Source organism: Cebus imitator, unplaced genomic scaffold (assembly GCF_001604975.1).
Source record: "Cebus imitator isolate Cc_AM_T3 unplaced genomic scaffold, Cebus_imitator-1.0 Scaffold194, whole genome shotgun sequence".
NCBI classification, from domain to species: domain Eukaryota; kingdom Metazoa; phylum Chordata; class Mammalia; order Primates; family Cebidae; genus Cebus; species Cebus imitator.
Genome location: NW_016107509.1, coordinates 1,163,831 through 1,184,700, shown reverse-complemented (window position 1 = coordinate 1,184,700; position 20,870 = coordinate 1,163,831). Strand labels below are relative to the sequence as shown.

At 40.1% G+C, this 20,870-nt stretch overlaps 1 pseudogene; it reads left to right on the top strand.

Moving 5' to 3' along the window:
- Positions 1-1,545: 1,545 nt before the first annotated feature.
- Positions 1,546-17,416, top strand: LOC108316891 (annotated as a pseudogene).
- The last annotated feature ends 3,454 nt before the right edge of the window (positions 17,417-20,870 follow it).

Sequence of the window (20,870 nt, the reverse complement as noted above, 5' to 3'; positions counted from 1 at the left end):
ATTGCTTGAATCCAAGAGGCGGAGGTTGCAGTGAACCAAGACTGCGCCATTGCACTCCAGCCTGGGTGACAGAGCGAGACTCCATCTCAAAAAACCAAACCAAACAAAAACAGTAGATAAAGACTGAAACAGTTAGAAGCTTTGAAGTAGATATTGATGCAGGAATGCATATGTCTTAAACATGGCAATGAAGTGACAAACCTAAGAAGCATATTGAAATTATATTAGAAGTACATACACGGTCAACATCACAATTTTCGTGAGGCTATATGCTTATTTCAGGACATTGTATAACATGCATCAGAGTTAGTGATGTAGGAGTAAGGGATAAAGGCAAAAATTAAAGCGATAAAGCAAGAGAGATGTTTTGCATGGCCTGATGATGATAATGTGTTAAGAATTAGGATCATGCTTAATTATTCACCTAAGGTAGAACCCCACAAAACAAAACCTCATAAACAGAAATCCCTGCAAATCCACAGGGACTAGGCTCATCTTACACTGGGCAAGAGAAGGCTACATAATTGAATCATTAGAAATCTCATGGCATGCTAAGAAGCTGAATGATAGATTTTCTAAGCATGTAAGCACTCTGTTGAAATAAATTCAGCACTCTGTTAAATCAGAGCCTCTATGCCTTAAGTGAAATGGCAGATGTGGTACCTATGACATTTTGCTCCCTCCGGGGAGAAGGCATAAGAAACTCACTGGATTTTCTCACATGGGACCTGGTTAGCAAAATGTAGTTTTCCGTTATTGTGTAGTGACTGTCATTTCACAGGCTTTAAAATGGGAAGCAACTGTCAATGACCTTGAGTCACAGAGATTCATGGGTAGAATATTTTTGCCTGCTGGAATATTCAGTACAAACCACCATCTCCTGTTGATGGAATGCATACCAGAGCCCCTCTGGGTGATGTGTATAGTCCTAAAGAGGGTTGAGTTTCAAGTGGCTTAATCTATTTGACTCAAATACTGAGCCCCAGGCACTGTGGTCAAAACAAGGTATCCAAGGGAACTGTGTTCCTTTGACTCATTAGATATTATTTTTAGAAAGAGAATATTAAATGGTCATCTTGTCCAGTTCTCCATCTGATGGTTGGCACTGCTTAGCAAGATTCCATTAATTAGTCACTTGATTATGATTGAACATCTTTGTCTGGAAAGCACATCATGCCAGCAACAGGGATTGTATGGTCCTTTTTACATATTAATTTGTTCATTAATTTCACAAATATTTGTTGAACTCCAACTATGTGTCAAGCACTGGGCATGCAAGGTTGAACAAGACAAATACATTTCCTATTTTGTGAGTCTAACTTTCTGGTGAGAGATGAATACATTGACAGATATAGAAGAACATGATACTGAATAATGTTCAATGAATATAAAAGAGCATGATGTCATAGAGAATGCTGGGGCAGGAAGTGGGATGGCTACTTTATGTGGGGATGGATAGAAAGCACTCTTTGAAGAGATGGCATTTCAACTGAGACCTGAATAGCAAGGAGGAGGCAGCCACAGGAAGCATTCAACACTGAAGCAATGGCTGATACAGACTCAATGGCCAGGGTAAGAAATTTGGTGAATAGTCCACAGAATACTATGCAGCCATAAAAAGGAATGAGATCATGTCCTTTGCAGGGACATGGATGGAACTGGAGGCCATCATCCTTAGCAAGCTAACGCAGGTACAGAAAATCAAATACTGCATGTTCTCACTTATAAGCAGGAGCTAAATGATGAGAACACATGGACACATAGAGGAGAACGACACACAGTGGGGCTTACCAGAGAGCAGATGCTGGGAGGAAGGAGAGGATCAGGAAAAATAACTAACGGGCACTAGGCTTAATACTTGGCTTATGAAATAATCTGTACAACAAACCCCCATGACGCACATTTACCCATGTAACAAAGCTGCACATCCTGATTATCTACTGCTGAACTTAAAAATAAAAATAATGACATTTTGTACCAATTAAGATGTTCACTTTTAAATCAAATCATACATATTATTGATTTTTGAAAGTACATTTTTTTACCTGCTATGTATTTTGGCAAAATATTTAGATTATATTTGCTAGTTATCTTTGAAACTGTATCTATCACGACCTCACAAAATTAAACCTTAATAATGAAAGATGGTTGATAAAATATTTCGGCATTTTAGGCAAACTTCAATAATAGTTATTGAATATATTAATTTCATTATGAAAATTTAAAAATAAAAAGATTAAGTGTAAAAAAAAAGAAAATAAAAGAAATTTGAAATGTGCTGGGGGAAGAGAAAGACCTTGGCTTGAACATATAACTGCTTATCATTTGGTTTTTCTATTTTGTGAAGCACCTATTAAAATTATTTACCTTTGAAAAAAATGGAATGTCCTTGCTTTTTCTTGCATGTTTTCAGGTGACCCTGGTATACCCCAAGATTAACTTCTTATGGTTTTATATGTCACAAACATATTCTAATTTGTCACTGACCATTTGCTGGTATGGCATGATTTGTTGAACAGAAATTTCTGATTTTGATGTAGTCAAATCTCATCAACTTTTCTCCTTACAGATTTGCCTTCTGGGTTTTGTTTAAAAAATCCTTCACTGAGTTTATAAGATATTTTCAATATTTTCTTATTTATTTATTCTTGCTTTAAGGATTTACCTTTTACATATAGTTGTTTAATCCATCTGGAATTTACCTGCATTTATGATGTGAAGTGTGGATCCATGTTAATTTTTTTCATGTCAGAAGCCATGTTCCACTGGACATGGTGGTTCATTCCTGTAATCCCAGCACTTTGGGTGGATCATTTGAGGTAAGGAGTTAGAGACCAGCCTGGCCAACATGGTGAAACCCTGTCTCTACTAAAAATACAAAAATTAGCCAGGCGTGGTGGCAGGCACCTGTAATTCCAGCTATTTGGGAAGCTGAGGCCGGAGAATTGCTTGAACCCGACAGGCAGAAGTTGCAGTGAGCCGAGATCATGTCACTGCACTCCAGTCTGGGTGACAGAGCGAGATTCCGTCTCAAAAAAAAAAAAAAAGCCACGTTTTGCAACATCATCTTTCCCTCTAGTTAGATGATGGCATTTCTATTATAAACTGACTCAGATCTGAGCATTAGAGACATTCATCACTATTGACGTGTGTGTTTGTTTTAGAAATCATGAGTTCATACTGAGACCTCCTGTGCCAATTCAACAACCCCACAGAGATCTTCTTTTCTTCTCTCCATTCCATAATTGTACCTCCTTCCTCTCTTCCACAGTGAGAACCCTGGCTTTCTTAAACATAAACATATTTACTCACTTAATCCTACAATAAATATAAAATAGATTCAGAATCGTTACATCCACACCACTGTGAAAAACAAATCTATTAAAGAACTCAGCAAATAACTTAAAACAGAACTACCATTCAACCCAGCAATCCCATTACTGGGTATATGCCTAAAGGAATCCAAATTGTCCTACCATAAAGGCACATGCACGTGTGTGTTCACTGCAGCACTGTTCACAACAGCAAAGACATGGAATCACCTAAATGCCCATCAGCAGTAGACTAGATAAAGAAAATGTGGTACATATGCACTATGGAATACTATTGATACAGGAGGGGGGCAGGAAGTGCTGGGCAGAGGAGGGTGTGGTCCCTGGCTAGGGCTTCATCCCCAAACCTGTGCTCAGGGACTCAGGTGAGGACAGGCATTTCTGTTTTCCCGCCCAAAGCTTGCATTTCCCAAGACCACCATGGCCTGCCATGCCCCCATCCTGTGCCTATAAAATCCCTGAGACCCTAGTGGGCAGAGACACAAGCGGCTGGATGGCGAGAGGACTCAAGGGGAGCATACCAGCAGAAGGGCACACCGACAGACACAGGCAGGTTGGCAGGCCATTGACCTGCAGACTGACGTGGAGCTTGGCCAGGGCGAGGAGGAGGAGAGCCTGGGCTGTTGAACCGCCAGACTCCAGGGGAAAACCATCTCTCTTCCTGCTCCCCCATCTGCTGAGAGCTACTTCCACTCAACAAAACCTTGCCCTGATTCTCCACACCCACATGCAATCAGATTCTTCCAGTACACCAAGGCGAGAACTCCGGGATACAGAAAGGCCTCTGTCCTTGTGATAAGGTGGGGTCTACCTGAACTAACACAAGCCACCTATGGACGGCTAAACTAGCACCCTGTAACACACACCCACTGGGGCTTCGGCTGTAAACATTCACCTCTACACACCGCCACGGGGTCACAGTCCCACAGCCTGCCCGTCTGCATGCTTCCCTAGAGGTTTGGGCATGGGGGCAGTGAAGAAGCGAGCCACTCCCCCACTGCATGCCCTGGGAGGGGGACAAGGGAACTTTTCCCTTTTCACTATGAAGCCATGAAAAAAATGAGATCATGTTCTTTGCAGCAACATAGGTGAAGCTAGAGGCCATTATCCTAAGCATGCTAATGCAGAAACAGAAGACCGAATGCTGCATGTTCTCACTTTTAAGTGGGAGCAAAACATTTTGTACACATGGACACATAATCATATAGTTATTTAATCCATCTGGAATTTACCTTCATGTGAAGTGTGGATCCATGTTAATTTTTTTCATGTCAGAAGCCATGTTCCACTGGGCATGGTGGCTAATGCCTGTAATCCCAGCACTTTGGGAGGCTGAGGTGGTTGGATCATTTGAGATCAGGAGTTCAAGGCCAGCCTGGCCAACATAGTAAAACCCTGTCTCTACTAAAAAAGGGACACAAAAAAAGGGAACAATAGACACTGGGGCCTACTTGAGAGTGCAGGGTGGGAGGAGGGTGAGGATGGAAAATCTACCCATCAGGTGATATGCTTATTATCTGGGTGATGAAATAATCTGTACAACAAACCCCATGACATGCAATTTAACTATATAACAAACCTGCACATGTACCCTAAACCTAAAATAAAAGTTTTTATAAAAGGTATATAAAACTCTGGAGAGGCAGTAGCAAATTAAAAACAAACAAAAAAAAGATCAGGATTTGTCTGATCTTTACTAGGAGGGTTATCGTCAAAGTGTTGAGTCCAAAAGTTCCTCATTAGCCTCCCTGCCTTTTACTGTGGTTATGCTACTAATGTGAAATACACTTGAGTTTTCTGTCTGTACTCAGTTTTAAGTCCTTACTCCTCCTTTATAATTTTTTAATTTTCTTTTTTTTTTTATTTTTTAGACAGAGTCTTGCTGTCACCCAAGCTGGAATGCAGTGGCATGATTTTGGCTCACGTTGTAGCTTCCACCTCCTGGGTTCAAGCAATTTCTCTGAGTAGCTGGGTCTACAGACACACACCACCATGCCTAACTAATTCTTGTATTTTTAGTAGAGACAGGCTGGTCTTGAACTCCTGGCCTCAACTGATCCTCCTGCCTCAGGCTCCCAAAGTTCTAGGATTATAGGTGTGAGCCACTGCGCATGGCCACTTCTTCTTAATTCCATTTTATCATTTGAATGTGTGGAATATATTCACATACTTTCAAAAGCAAAATCTACCCTCAGAGAAGCATCACTCTTCCTCCTATTCATCCTCCTAATTTCTCTCCTTGTATCTGGTAATCTCATTGTTTTCTGGTTACCCTTCCTATGTTTCTTTTTGCAAGAAATGAAATAGATACATGCGTATTTCTTGTATTCTTTTTTTTTTTTTTTTGTTACAGAAAGTGGCATGCTACCTATACTCTTTAGCATTTTACTTTTTTCACTTAACAATATATCATGGAATCACTCTTCAATGTTGGTATTTATTTAATACTCTAATTATTGTGTGTATTGTATTTACTATGTTTCTCTACCATTTTAAAAACATTTCTTTTGGTATTTAGGAAAGTTGGTTCTATGAGTTTTAATGGGTATCTTTGTTTAAAAGCTTTTCTAGCATCTCTAGTTCACCATTTATAAACTAACTGTATACTTTTAGTTTAAGATGGGATCCTTTTCCAGAATCTTTTTCTATTTTCTCCTTTATCTCTTCTCCTCCCATCATCTTTGTTGCGTCATTTCTATCTTGTTCACATACTATTCTTCTACCTTTTCCCCAATCTTTTGTTCTTTATTTTACAACTAAATCTATTAAATGTTCATTATTAGTCTTTTTGCTGAAGTTTCTTCACTTCTCTTTTTGTTAGATGAGAGTCCAGGTAGATTCCTTAGGAAGGGCCTGTGTGCACTAGAAAGACTGCCTGACTGTGTATAAAATCACTGGTTCTAGCAGGTATATTAGCATGCACCTGTAGTTCCAGCACTGTGGAGGCTGAGGTGGGAGAATTACTTGAGCCCCAGAGTTTGAGGCTATACTGGGCAACATAGTGAGACTCTCATCTCTAAAGAAACAAAAACAAAAATAATTGAATCTGCCACAAGTCTTTTATTTAACCTGTTAACTGGCTCCTTCGGCTTCCCACAAGACAAGGATTTTGCTGGGACCATCCTGAATGCAAAATAATCTGTCACATCATCAGAACTGTGACAGATTACAAGTTCTACTATTAAGTTCAATATATGGCCACCAAACTTCTAAGCCTAATGTTCTACACAATAATTAATGACAACCAAGTTTTGTGGAAAGGCTTTTCACTTGGGGTAGGGGGAGGAAAACAGTACCAGAGTGTCCAGATCCCATCACAGTACAAAGTTTTGTGTGGAAGCTAAATTTAGATAGGGTTCCCAGAATATAAATAGCTAGGACACTAATTGGGGAATGCCTCTGGGGTGAGGCTACGTGAAAAGAAGCAGCTTTCATGGTTTAAAAAAAGGTTCCAAGGCTTCTTTCCCTTATAACAGCTGACAGTGCATTCTTAGCTCCTTCCAGAACTTACTTGAACAAAAGGTCACTCATCTGTAATCTCTTCAAAGCCTTTGAGATTTCATAAGAGACTAGAGGGTCAGGACTGGAAGGATCTTAGAAGTAATCTAATCTGCCCTTTTTAAATTAACAGATGAGGAAACTGGTGGAATTAAGTTTGGGGTGAAAGGATAAGTATTTGAATTTTCCATGTGAAAAGTCAGGCTTATTAAAAAAATGTTTTGAAAAGTAATTTTGGACTGGGCACGGTGGCTAGTACGTAAAATCCTAGCACTCTGGGAGGCTGGGGCAGGATCACTTGAAGCCAGGAGACCCCATATCTAAACAAACAAAAACAAAAATAAGTAAGTAGTTTTGGCATAAGCATAAGTGTGAGCTACCATGCCCGGCCTGAAAATATTTATTTTTAAGAAAGAACCCTTAACGAATTTGAAGTCCCTATATTTCCCTTTCTGCTTTTTTGTTTTTGTTTTTTTTTTTTTTTGAGACAAAGTCTCACTCTGTTGCCCAGGCTGGAGTGCAGTGGCGTGATCTTGGCTCACTACAACCTCTGCCTCCCAGGTTCTCGTGCCTCAGACTCCTGAGTAGCTAGGATTATAGGCACCCGCCACCACGCCTGGCTTCTTTTTGTATTTTCAGTAGAGATGGGGTTTCACCATGTTGGCCAGGCTGGCTATATTTCCCTTTCTTATCTTATTCCTCTCCTTCCTAGAGTTAACCATGACAATGGATTTAGTGCCTTGACACTTCCGTTCCATATATATGTACTAATAAATATTTTTAATTTATAGAAATGGTAACATAGTCTATAACATCTTGAAATTTGCTATTTTTTTTTTGTTGTGGTAGCAAATAATACCTCAGTAAACTTCCTTGCACATACTTCTGTACATACATGAGAGAGTTTCTTTAACATACATACATAAATCACATATATTAGTTACATATGTTACTATGTACGGGTGTATGTATCTAGAAGTAAAATTCATTGCTGAGTATAGAGCATTTTCAGTGTCATTAGATCTTGCCTGGTTCCTTCCCTAGATAGCACTGTCCCATCTTCATCAACACTTCTTATTAAACTTTTATAAAACTAATTGAGGTGAAAGTTTGTCTTATTGTTTTATGGTGCATCTTGATTAATGGGGAATATTTTTCATGTTTTCTTTTTCTTTTTTTTTTTGAGTTGCCTGTTTATATCCTTTCCCCATTTTTCTGTTGGGTTATTAGTCTCTTTCTTATTGCCTTTAGGAATTCCTTGAGCTGTGGATATTATTTCTTTGATGGTTTTTATAAATAGTTAATATTTCCCCAGTCTATGGCTTTTTTCAAACTTTTTAAAATTTTAAATTTTTAATTTTTGTGGGTACCTAGGAGGTATATATATTTAGGGGTGGCATGAGGTATTTTGAAACAGGCATGCAATGTGTAATACTAATATCAGGGTAAATAAGGATATCCATCACTCAACCATTTATCCTTTGTGTTTCAAATATTCCGACTATAACTCTTTTAAAATTTATAATTAATTTGTTTTACTATAGTCACCCTGTTGCGCAAGCAAATGCTAGCTCTTATTCTTTCTTTTTTTTTCCTTTTTCTTGAGAAGGATCTCACTCTGTTGCCCAGGCTGGAGTGCAGTGGTGCAATCCTGGCTCACTGTAATCTCTGCCTTCTGGGTTCAAGCGATTCTCATGCCTCAGCCTCCTGAGTAGCTGGGATTGCAAGTGTGCACCACCACTCCTAGCTAATTTTTGTGTATTTAGTAGAGATGGGGTTTTTACTGCATTGGCAAGGCTGGTCTCAAACTCCTGACCTTAAGTGATTCACCAGCCTGTGCTTTCCAAAGTGCTGAGATTACAGGTGTGAACTACCATGACTGGCCTCTAATTTATTCTTTCTAACTACTTTTTTTGAGGTCTCCACCCCCTCCCCACCCCACCACTACCCTTCCCAGGCTGCAGTAACCATCTTTCTACTCTCTGTCTCCATGAATTCAATTGTTTAATTTTTAGCTCCTACAGACAAGTGAGAACAGATGATGTTTATGGTTCTGTGTCTGACTTACTTCACTTAACATAATGACCTCCAGTTCCATCTCAGCTGTTGCATATGACAGGATGGCAGCCTTTTTTGTAGCTGAATAGTACTCTATTAGCTATAGTACCACATTTCCTTTATCAGCTCATCTGTTGATGGACACTTAGGCTGCTTTGAAATCTTGGCTATTGTGAACAGCACTGAAATAAATATGGGAGAGCAGATGTCTCTCTGATATACTGATTTCCTATCTTTTGGGTATATACCTAGGAGGAGGTTTGCTGGATTATGTGGTAGCTCTAGTTTTTTGAGGGACTTCTAAACTGTTTTTCGTAATGATTGTACTAATTTACATTCCCACCAAGAGTGTACGAGAATTCCCTTTTCTCCACATCCTTGCCAGCATTTGTTATTGTATGGCTTATCTTTTAACTTGGCTTGTAGAGTCCTGCTTTACAGACATTTCACATTTTTATATAGTCAAAAATGGAAACTCTTTTTATTTGTAACAGGACTGACCTACAACCTGACACCAAGAGAAGGCAAGACCAGTAAACGCCAATCATTCCAGCGATCTTCAGGCTATTGGCAAATAAAGCATTTAGCACAAGTGTTCTTTTAATTGGGACCTGCTGTGAGTAATTAGCATGGCCAGTCCTTATCAGGTGTCCGAGTGCTCTTCTTGCCTTCTGGAAGGGGTTGGGATGAGGAGTCATCTCCTGCTGGCTCCACTCCTCGTGGTGTGCCCTTGGTAGAGACCTGGCTTCCTGCTCTACCACTAATCCCATTTAAACCTCAGTCTCCTGATATGTAAAAAAGAATAGTGCTGCTTCACAGAGCTGTTGGATGCAAACTGGAGAGGGGTAAAAATGCTTTGCAAGATAACAGATAAAAGCAAAATACTGTTATTATTAACCTCTGTGGGCTTCATTGTTCATATTTGTAGAATAAGAGGGATGGAACAAGGTATGAACAGCCCCTTTCAGCTCTACAATAGCCTGTGATTCTGTGGCTGGGCGTAAAAACAGATCCTCCAAGTAAGATGGGGTAGCAGGTGGCCTCTAGCACTTATGGGGCTCTTGGTAAGGCCACCTCCTGGAAGAAATATTACAAGGCAAGTAAGAGAATGCAATGTCCCTGCCTTCCTCTCTTCGTCACTTCTCCCATCCGTCCCTGCTTTCCTTTCATCTGTTTCTCCCTTCTGTCTCCTTTCTTCTATTCTTCTTGGAACACTCCTTCCCCCTTTACTGGCTAACTTCTATTTATTATTTGGATATTCTTTATTTTCTGGTAAGCATCCTCTAGGAGGCTTTTCCTGGTCCATCAAATTTTAGGCCGTGGTGTCCTTCCTGTGTGCTTCCATGGTGTCCTCACCACCTCCACAAGTACACTTACTCAGTCGTTTTAATTGTCCACAATCCTTAATAAAATTTAAGCTTGGGGTATAGGGAGAGCTCATGTCTTGGTCACTGCTGTATCCCTAGAGCCTGTTTTAGTGCTGGGAACATAGCGTGCTCAAATCCTGTTGGATGCAGGAACTATGCTAGGCAGCACTGGTGCAGAGATGAATAAGATATGTTCTTAGCTATGAAGGAATTAAAGGTCTTGAAGAAAGGAGGGTCATACAATCAAGTAACTGCAATGCTGTGTTATAAGAACGAGCAACAAAATCTGTTCAAAAGTACAGCTTGATGGAGAGAGAATTGTTTGGACAGGTCAAAGCCAGCACTGTGAGAAAGAGAGGAGCTGGATTTTCAAAAATGAGCAGGAATGGGCCAGGAACAGTGGCTCAGGCCTATAATTCTAGCACTTTGGGAGGCCGAGGCTAGATCACCCGAGTTCAGGGGTTCGAGACCAGCCTGGCCAATGTGGCAAACCCCGTCTCTACTAAAAATACAAAAATTAAGGCCGGGCGCAGTGGCTCAAACCTGTAATCCCAGCATTTTGGGAGGCTGAGGCGGGTGGATCACGAGGTCAAGAGATCGAGACCATCCTGGTCAACATGGTGAAACCCCGTCTCTACTAAAAATACAAAAAATTAGCTGGGCATGGTGGTGCGTGCCTGTAATCCCAGCTACTCAGGAGGCTGAGGCAGGAGAATTGCCTGAACCCAGGAGGCGGAGGCTGCGGTGAGCCGAGATCGCGCCATTGCACTCCAGCCTGGGTAACGTGAGTAAAACTCCGTCTCAAAAAAAAAAAAAAAAAAAGCAGGAATGAATGTGTCAATCTGAGTAAAGGGCATGCCAGACAGAGAAACAACTCATTTATTTAATAATTAAAAAATATTTATTGAGCACCTACATTGCTCCAAGTACTGTTGTAGGTGCTGAGGGTGCAACAGACACAAAGGCAATCCGCCCTGGTAGAGCCCCCCCTCACCTCCTGCAGATTTCCTCTTTCCGTACTGACTCCTGTCATCCTGGATCTCTGCAACTTTTCTGAGAATGTTGGTATTTAATACATATGAAGTCCTATAGGGTAGCTGGCATGTCTCTCTTTGATCCAGGAAAACAGGGGCCTGGTTGTTTTTGTGCTAGGGGAGACAAGAGAGTTTGTTTCTCAATGTTTTGATCAAAGGCACACAGCTGTTACACGAGAACACCTTGGAAATGTAATCTGACTGCCCCAAAGCACCAAGTGTCCTCACCATCTGTCTCAGGCCACAGTTTGACTGAGGACTGTCTTTGGCTGAACACCCCTTGTATGGGTCAAATACTAACACTGGCATCCACCAGGGGAAATAATAAAGTAAGTGAAAATTAAAATGGAATAAAGGCTGGAGGAAGCCTCATAAATCGACCCACCCCATTATGCAGAGCTTTGATGGAGGACTCAGCAGAAAGAAATACAGGGTTACAAAGAGGAGAAAGATAAGTCATTAATGGGCTCCTTTTATGGCAAAACTGAATTTACTCTCCCAGCAAGTTTTTGACTGATTCATATGGAATGATAGAAAGGAAATGAAGTTCTTTCCCATCTGACTGTGTTCTGCTTACTTACCTAAGTCAATTTGGCATTTTATTTTATTTTTGAGACAGGGTTTCACTCTGTTGCAGAGGCTGGAATGCAGTGGCATGATCTTGGCTCACTGCGACCTCTGCCTCCCAGGCTCAAGCAATTCTTGTGCCTCAGCCTTTGTAGTAGCTGGGATTACAGGCACCTGCCACCACATCTGGCTACTTTTTGTATTTTTAGTAGAGATGGGGTTTCACCACATTGGCAAGGCTGGTCTCGAACTCCTGGCCTCAAGTGATCCACCCATCTCGGCCTCCCAAAGTGTTGGAATTACAGGCGTGAGCCACTGTACCTGGCCAATTTGGCATTTTAAACAAGCCTTCTTCTCCAGGTGAGTGGCTGCAGGGACCAGCATAAGAATTATAACTTTAAAGAGAGAAGGAGGGGGAAAAGAAGGGGAATTGAGAATATATTTTATCATTTAAAAATATTGGATGGGCCGGGCATGGTGGCTTACGCCTATAATCTCTGGGAGGCCAAGGCGGGTGGATCACTGCCTTGGTGAGGAGTTCAAGGCCAGCCTGGCCAACATGATGAAACCCCATCTCTACTAAAAATAAAAAAAAATTAGCAGGACATGGTGGCGGGTGCCTGTAATTCCAATTACTTGGGTGGCTGAGACTGGAGAATCGCTTAAACCTAGGAGGTGGAGGTGGCAGTGACTGGAGATCGTGCCTTTGTACTCCAGCCTGGGTGACAAGAGTGAAACTCCGTCTCAGGAAAAAAAAATAAAACAAAACAAAACAAAACAAAAAAACAGAAACAAAACATATTGGATGGAGGTGACAAGATGGCCAACAGATACAGCCAGAGAGCATCTCCCAATGAGAGAGACCAAAATATTGAGCAAACCAACATCCTTAGGACAGATCTTTGGAGAGAAAACACTGAGAGTAAGGTGAGGCAGACACTGAGGCTGAAGAGGGAGGAAGCTTGGAACCCTGCACAGGACTGCAGAGCACTGGGACTGGTTCCCAGCCCCGAACAGCTCGTAAGGAAGGGATGAATGAAGTGATGGGGGGGCAACACACTCTCACCGCCGACCTCTCAAATCTTAGCTACAACAGATCCTATGACCCCCACAGACATTTGAATTGTCAAGGGAAACTGCCTAGAGAGTAGGCAGAAACAGTGCTCCGGGCTGTGCAGAGCCCAGGAGGTTGTGCGCATGGGGCAGCTGCAGCAAAATGTGGCCACAGGCGCCCATCTCACAAGACTCTCCATCTTCCTCTGAGTAGCTCTAACCTTGGCTGGTTGCTGGGCCAGGAGAGAGTAGGGCCATCTCTCCTATGGGACTGGGGCACATCTGTTCTGCATGCTCCTTTGTCCACCAGCACCTCCCAAGACCCCTGCCTGGCTATTCCTGCAAAAGCAGGTACACAGCACGGCCTCTACTGCCCAGCCAGAGTGCTTTCCCCACAGCCTGAGAGCACTCCAGCTCTCCCAGCACAACCAGTGCCCAACCCTGAGGACAAAGCTGTAGGCCAGATCCCAGTGCCCCTGGGTTGCAGCACGTAGCTCAGAAGTGGCAGGCTGAAATCTGTGGCCAGTGATTGAACAGGATAGGAACCCGCACACTCACAACACTCAGAAAAGCAAGAAGCGGGTTCCTGGGAGGTGCAGGTGTGGGGTATGCCTCCTTCCAAAGTGACAGTCTGGGAAAGGTGAGGCCTGTCTGGAAACCAAAGCCTCTGCCTGAAGGAGCCCTGCGGCCCGGAACACCTAACAAAGGCAACATTGGCATGGTGCCAGTATTAGGAGGGGGCTCCCCTAAGGTGGAGGAATGGACCTGGTGAGGAAGTCATCTCTCTCCCCACCCTACCACAGAGCACTGCAGTGAACCCACTAAAATACAAAAGAAGTACCTTGCTAAATAAAAGCCTATCTGTTGGCTATTACTCTTAAGCACCATCTACTAGATGACAGCCCAAGTTACAACACCAAAAATACTCTTCCAATATACATTACCTGTGAAACCCAGGTCAAGAATCTAGCCACAAATAAAGATCTTGCACAGAGCCCTGGCTCTCTGAAAACATTCAGAAATAAAGCCTATTGACTATACTCAATTTATATCACAGTTAAACCCTCAAGGGAAATGAAATACATAAAAACAACATCCAAAAACAGCAAATCCAAGAAGAGGAATGCCAGCCCTGTTAGCTGAAAAAGAATCAGCATAAGAACTCTGACAATACAAAAAGTTACAGCATTCCCTTACCTCCAAACAAGTGTACCAGCTCTCCAGCAATAGTTCCTAACCACAGTGAAATGACTGAAATGACAGACATAGAATTCAGAATCTGAACGGCAAGGAAGCTCATTAAGGTTCAGGAGAAAGTTGAAACCCAATCCAAGGAATTCAAGGAATCTGGTAAAACAATACAATAGTTGAAAGATGAAGTAGCCATTTTAGGAAAGAACCAAATAGAACTTCTGGAATTAAAAAATTCACCACAAGAATTCCATAATAACTTTAGAAACATTAACAGCAGAACAGACCAAGCTGAAGAATCTCAGAGCATGAAGATCATTTCTTCAAATCAACCAGACAAAAATTTAAAAAAGACAAGAATTTAAGAAAATGAACAAAATGCCCAAGAAATATGGGATATTGTAGAGACCAAACCTATGACTCATTGGCATTCCTGAGAAGGAATAAGAGAGAGTAAACAACTTGGAAAACATATTTGAGGATGTATCCACAAAAATGTCCCCAATATCACTAGAGAGATTGCAAATACAAGAAGTACAGAGAACCACTGTGAGATACTGTACAAGATGACCAGCCCCAAGACACAAGATCAACATGAAAGAAAAAAATCCTAAAGGCAGCTAGAGAGAAGGGTCAGGTCACTTACAAAGGGAACTATCGGGCTAGCAGTGGACCTTTCAGCAGAAACCTTACAATCAGATAGGATTGGGGGCCTAATTTCAGGATCCTTAAAGAAAAGAATTTCCAACCAAGAATTTTGTATCCTGCCAAACTAAGCTTCATAAACAAAGGATAAATAAAGTCTTACTACTAGACCAGAATTGCAAGAGGTTAAGCATGGAAAAAAAAAGAATACCTGCTACCACAAAAACACACTTAAGCTGATAGTCCATAAGCACTATAAAACAACTACACAGTGAAGTGTACAAAACAACCAGCTAACAACATGATGACAGTATCAAAATCTCACACATCAATATTAACCTTGAATAATATTACTCTATGCCCACTTAAAAGGCATAGAGTAGCAAGTTAGATAGCATCCAATTATCTTTCATCTTCAAGAGACCCACCTCATATGTAATGACGCCCACAGGCTCAAAGTAAAGGGCTGGAGAAAGATCTATCATGCAAATGGAAAACAAAAGAAAGTAGGAGTCGCTATTCTTACATCAGATGAAACAGACTTTAAACTAACAATAGTCAAGAGGACAAAGAAATACATTACATAATAATAAAGGGTTCAATTGAAAAAGAAGACTTAATTATTCTAAATATGTATGTATCCACCAGTGGAGCACCCAGATTCATAAAACAAGTTCCTGACCTATGAAAAGGCTTGGAGAGCCACACAGTAGTAGTGGGAGAATTCAACACCTGACAATGTAGACAAAGCATGTGGCAGAAAACTACGAAAAAATTCTGGACTTAAACTTGACACTCAACCAATTGGACCTAATAGACATCTACAGACTACTCCACCCAACAGCTACGGAACATACATTCTTCTCATCTGCACATGGAACATATTCTAAGTTTGACCATGTGCCGAACCATAAAGCAATTCTCAAAAAATTAAAAAATTTCAAAGTCATACTAAGCACATTTTAGGACCACAGGGCAATAAAAATTGAAATTAATACCAGGAAGATCTCTCAAAACCACACAATTGCATGGATATTAAGCAACTTGGTACTGTATCATTTTTGAGTGTACAATGAAATCAAGACACAAATCAAAAAATTATTTGAAATCAATAAAAGTAGAGACGCAACATATCAAAATCATTGGGGTGCAGCTAAAACAGTGTTCAGAGTAAAGTTTATAGGGCCAAACATCTAAGTCAAGAAGCTAGAAAGATCTGAAATTAACAATCTAACATTGCACCTAAATAAACTAGAAAAAAGAAGACAAATCAACCCCAAATCTAGCATAAGAAAAGAAATAACTAAAATCAGAGAACTCAATGACATGGAGATGTGAAAATCCATACAAAAGATCAACGTAGGAGAGCAAGCGCCGGGTATCTCAGGCACACTCCTCGGGCCTCTCGGTGCCCCATTCCCAGGCAGCAGCAGCTCTTCCACCCTGCTACAGACGGAGGTGTTGGATCTGGATGAGGACAAGGATGACCTGGAGGTGTTCAGCAATGATGTCTCAATAAGGGATGTGAACTCCTTCAGTTCTATGATGCCAACATCCCCTTTACCAATGATAATCCAAATCAAGTTTGAAGATGAACCAGATTTAAAGGAACTCTTCATCACAGTTGATGAACCTGAAAGTCCTGTTACTTCAATAGAAACTTTCATTATGTATAGAATTATTACTAAGACAGCTCATGGGGAATTTGATTTCAGTGAATTTGAAGTTAGGAGATGGTGTCAAGATTTCCTTTGGTTGAAGGGAAAACTTGAAGAAGCACACCCTACTCTAATTATTCCACCATTCCCAGAAAAGTTTATAGAAAAAGGAATGATAGAACGCTTTAATGATGACTTCATTGAGATACTCAGGAAGGCTTTACATAAATTTTTGAACCAAACTGCTGATCATCCAACTTTAACATTTAATGAAGACTTCAATATTTTTCTCACTGCACAAGCTTGGGAACTCTCTTCTCGCAAGAAGCAGGGTCCTGGATTGCTAAGCAGGATGGGGAAAACAGAGTTGTTGCATCTTCAAGGAGAGGAATTAAAAACTGCCCAGAGAGGTTGATGGAAATGAATAACTTCATTGAAATATTTAGCCAGAAAACTAATTTGATAGATAAAATACCTCAGAGAATTTACAAGGATGAAAGGGAGTATGTTGATAAAATAAAAGAATATGGTCCAATTCATATTCTGTGGTCAGTGTCAGAAGAGGATCTGGTTGATACTCTAAAAGATGTTACCAGCTCTGTTGACAAATGCTGTAAGGCCACTGAAAAATGGACGTCTGGACTCTCAGAGGCCCTGCTTCCTGTTGTACATGGTACATGCTTTATAGCCAAATGTTAATGGGTGTTATGAAAGAAAAGACCAAATACAAGTAGAACTGGATTCCAAAGTTGAAGCTTTGACCTATAAAAAGGCAGATAGTGATCTGCTTACAGAGGGGATTGGAAAACTTGAAGATAAAGTGGAATATGCTGATAATGCCCTGAAAGCATATTGGGAAAGATGGCAGCAAAGTACGCAAAATGATATCAAGTTAGCATTTACAGATATGGCTGAGGAAAGTATCACTATTATGAACAGCACCTTGCCATGTGGGAACCATTCTGTACACCACCAACCTCCATTTGGAAGAAACATCTGAAGATAAACCTTAATCCCGCTGAGGACTTCTGTTTGATCTTTAGGAGACAGCATTTATCAACTAAAGTTATTCTTTCTGGATCTGCCATGTCCTTTATAAAGTGGATGAAAAATGTTTTATACTACCTGGAAAACCAACAACTTGAAACCTCAGGTATTCTGGTTCATTGACATGAATTTGAAGATATGTCTATTTGTATGGATATACAGATACACACACACACACACACACACACACACACACACAGAGAGATTTAGCTTGGTTTTAATTATGTTCTTAAATTTGTATGCCAATATAATTGCATATATATTTTTTGTTAAATATTTGACTGTGGAACATGACATTTTAAATATGTTGTAAGCACTCAGTTTTAATAAAAAGTTTAATATGAAAAAAAGATCACTGTAACCAAAAGTTGGTTCCTTGAAATAGTAAACAAGATCAATAGACCACTACCTACATTAACAAAGAAAAAAGAGAGAAGATGCTAATAATCACAATCAGAAATGACAAAGGTGACAGTAAACTGATCCCACAGAAATACAAAAGACCCTCAGAGACTATTAGGAAAGCCTTTATGCAGAGAAATTAGAAAATCTATAGGAAATGGATACATTTCTATAAACACACAAGCTACCAAGATTGATCCAGGAAGACAGAGAAAACCTGAATAGACCACTAACAGGTCCTGAGATTGAATTAGTAATTTAAAAAAAACCTACCAACAAAAAAAGCCTTGGATTCACAACCAAATTCTGCCAGACATACAAATAAGACCTGGTACCAACCCTACTGAAAATATTCTAAAACATCAAGGAGGGGGGATTTCTTCCTAATTCATATATGATGCTACATCATCCTGATACCAACACCTGGCAAATACATGAAAAAAGAAAAATTTAGACCAATATCCCCGATAAACATAGATGCAACAATCCTCAACAAAATACTAGCAAGCTGAATCGAGTGGCACATCACAAAGTTAATTTACCATGATCAAGTAGGCTTTATTCCTGGAATGAATGGTTGATTCAACATACACAAATCAATAAATGTGATCTGCCACATAATCATAACTAAAAAAAAAAAACAACCATATGATTATCTCAATAGATACAGAAAAAGTTTTTGATATAATACAACGCCCCTTCATGGTAAAAACCCTCAACAAATAGGCAGCAAAGGAACATATCTCAAAATAATAAGAGCCATCTATGACAAACGCACACCCACCTTTATACTGAATGGGCAAAAGCTGGAAACATTCCCCTTGAGAACTGGAACAAGACATGGATGCCCATTCTGGCTACTCCTATTCAACATAGTACTGGGAGTCCTAAACAAGCAGCCAGGCAAGAGAAAAAGTAAAAGGCATCTAAAGAGAAAAGAAGAAGTCAAACCATCTGTCTTCACTGATAATATGATTCTATACCTAAAAATCCTTACAACTTTACCAAAAGCCTCCTAGAACTGATAAACGACTTCAGTAAAGTTTCAGGATACAAAATCAATGTAAAAAAAAATCATTAACATTTCTATACGTCAAGAACATTCAAGCTTAGAGCAATCCCATTTACAATAGCAATCCCATTTACAATAGCCACAAAAATAAAATACCTAGGAATACAGCTAACCAAGAAGGCAAAAGATCTCTACAAGGAGAACTATAAAACACTGCTGAAAGAAATCAGAGATGGCAAATAAATGGAAAGATATTCCATACTCACGGACTGGAAGAATCAGTGGATAAGAAGGCTATGCTGCCCAAAACAATTTGCAGGTTCAACACAATTCATATCACGCTATCAGCATCATTTTTCACAGAATTAGAACAAGCTTTTCTACAATTCATTTGGTACCAAAAAAGAGCCTGAATAGCCAAAGTATTCCTAAACAAAAGGAACAAAGCAGGAGGCATCACATTATTTGATTTCAAACTAACTTACAAGGCTACAGTAACTAAACAGCATGGTAGTGGCACAAAAACAGACACATAAACCAATGGAACGGAATCCAGAAATAAGGTCACACACCTACAACCATCTGATATTCCAAAAAGTCAACAAAAATAAGTAATGGGAAAGACTCCCTGTTCGCGAAATGGTGCTGGGATAACTGGCTATCTATATGCATAAGAATGAAACTGGACCCCTATCTATTACCATATACAAAAATCAACTCAAGATAGATTAAAGACTAAAAAGTAAGGATTAAAAGTATAAAAATCCTAGAAGAAAATCTATGAAATAATCTTCTTGATATTAGCTTTGACAAAGAATTTATGGCTAAGTCCTCAAAAGCAATTGCAACAAAACAAAAAACTTGACAAGTGGGATATAATTAAACGAAAAAGCCTCTGCACAGCAAAAGAAACTAATGGACAACCTACATAATGGGAGAAAACATTGGCAAACTATGCATCCAACAAAGATCTAATGTTCAGAACCTATAAGGAACTTAAATCAACAAGAAACAAATAACACCATTAAAAAATGGGAAAAAGACAAAAACAGGCACTTCTCAAAAGTAGACATACAAGTGGCCAACAAACAGTAAAAAAAAAAAAAAAAAATGCTCATCATCACTAATCATCAGAGAAATGCAAGTCAAAACCACAATGAGATTTCATCTCATGCCAGTCAGAATGACTTGTTAAAAAGTCAAAAAATAGCAGACGTTGGCAAGGCTGTAGAGAAAAGAAGACACTTATACACTGCTGGTGGGAGTATAAATTAGTCCAGCCAGTGTGGAGAGGAGTTTGGAGATTTCTGAAAGAATCAAGAGTTGAACTACCATTTGACTTAGCAGTCTCATTACTGGGTATATATGCAAAGGAAAAATAAACCGTTCTATCAAAAGGACACATGCACCCATGTGTTCATCACAGCACTATTCACAATAGTAAAGACATGGAATCAACTCAGGTGTCCATCCATGGTGGACTGGAGCAAGAAAATATGGTACATGTACACCATGGAATACTATGCAGTCTTGAAAAAGAATGAGACCATGTACTTTGCAGCAACATGGATGCAGGTGGAGGCCATTATCCTAAGCAAACTAATGCAGAAACAGAAAGTCAAATACCACATGTCCTCACTTAGAAGTGAGAGCTAAACATTGAGTACATATGGACATAAAGATGGGAACAGACACTGGGGTTTATTAGAGGGATGAGAGAGAGGGAGGCAAGGACTGGAAAACTACCTATTGGGTACTGGGTGCACTGCCCTGGTGATGGATTCAGTTATACACCAAACCTCAGCATCGCAAAGTATACCCATGTAACAAACCTGCTCATGTACTCCCTGATTCTAAGAGTTGGAAAATGGAAAGTCTATACATATCTTTATTTACATTTTAAAAAGATTTTGTTGGTTGTAGTTTTTGAAGTTATATATGTAATAGTTTAATGAGACTAGTTGCTTTACAACAAACAACAGCAGTGCTCCACTCCTATGTCTTCC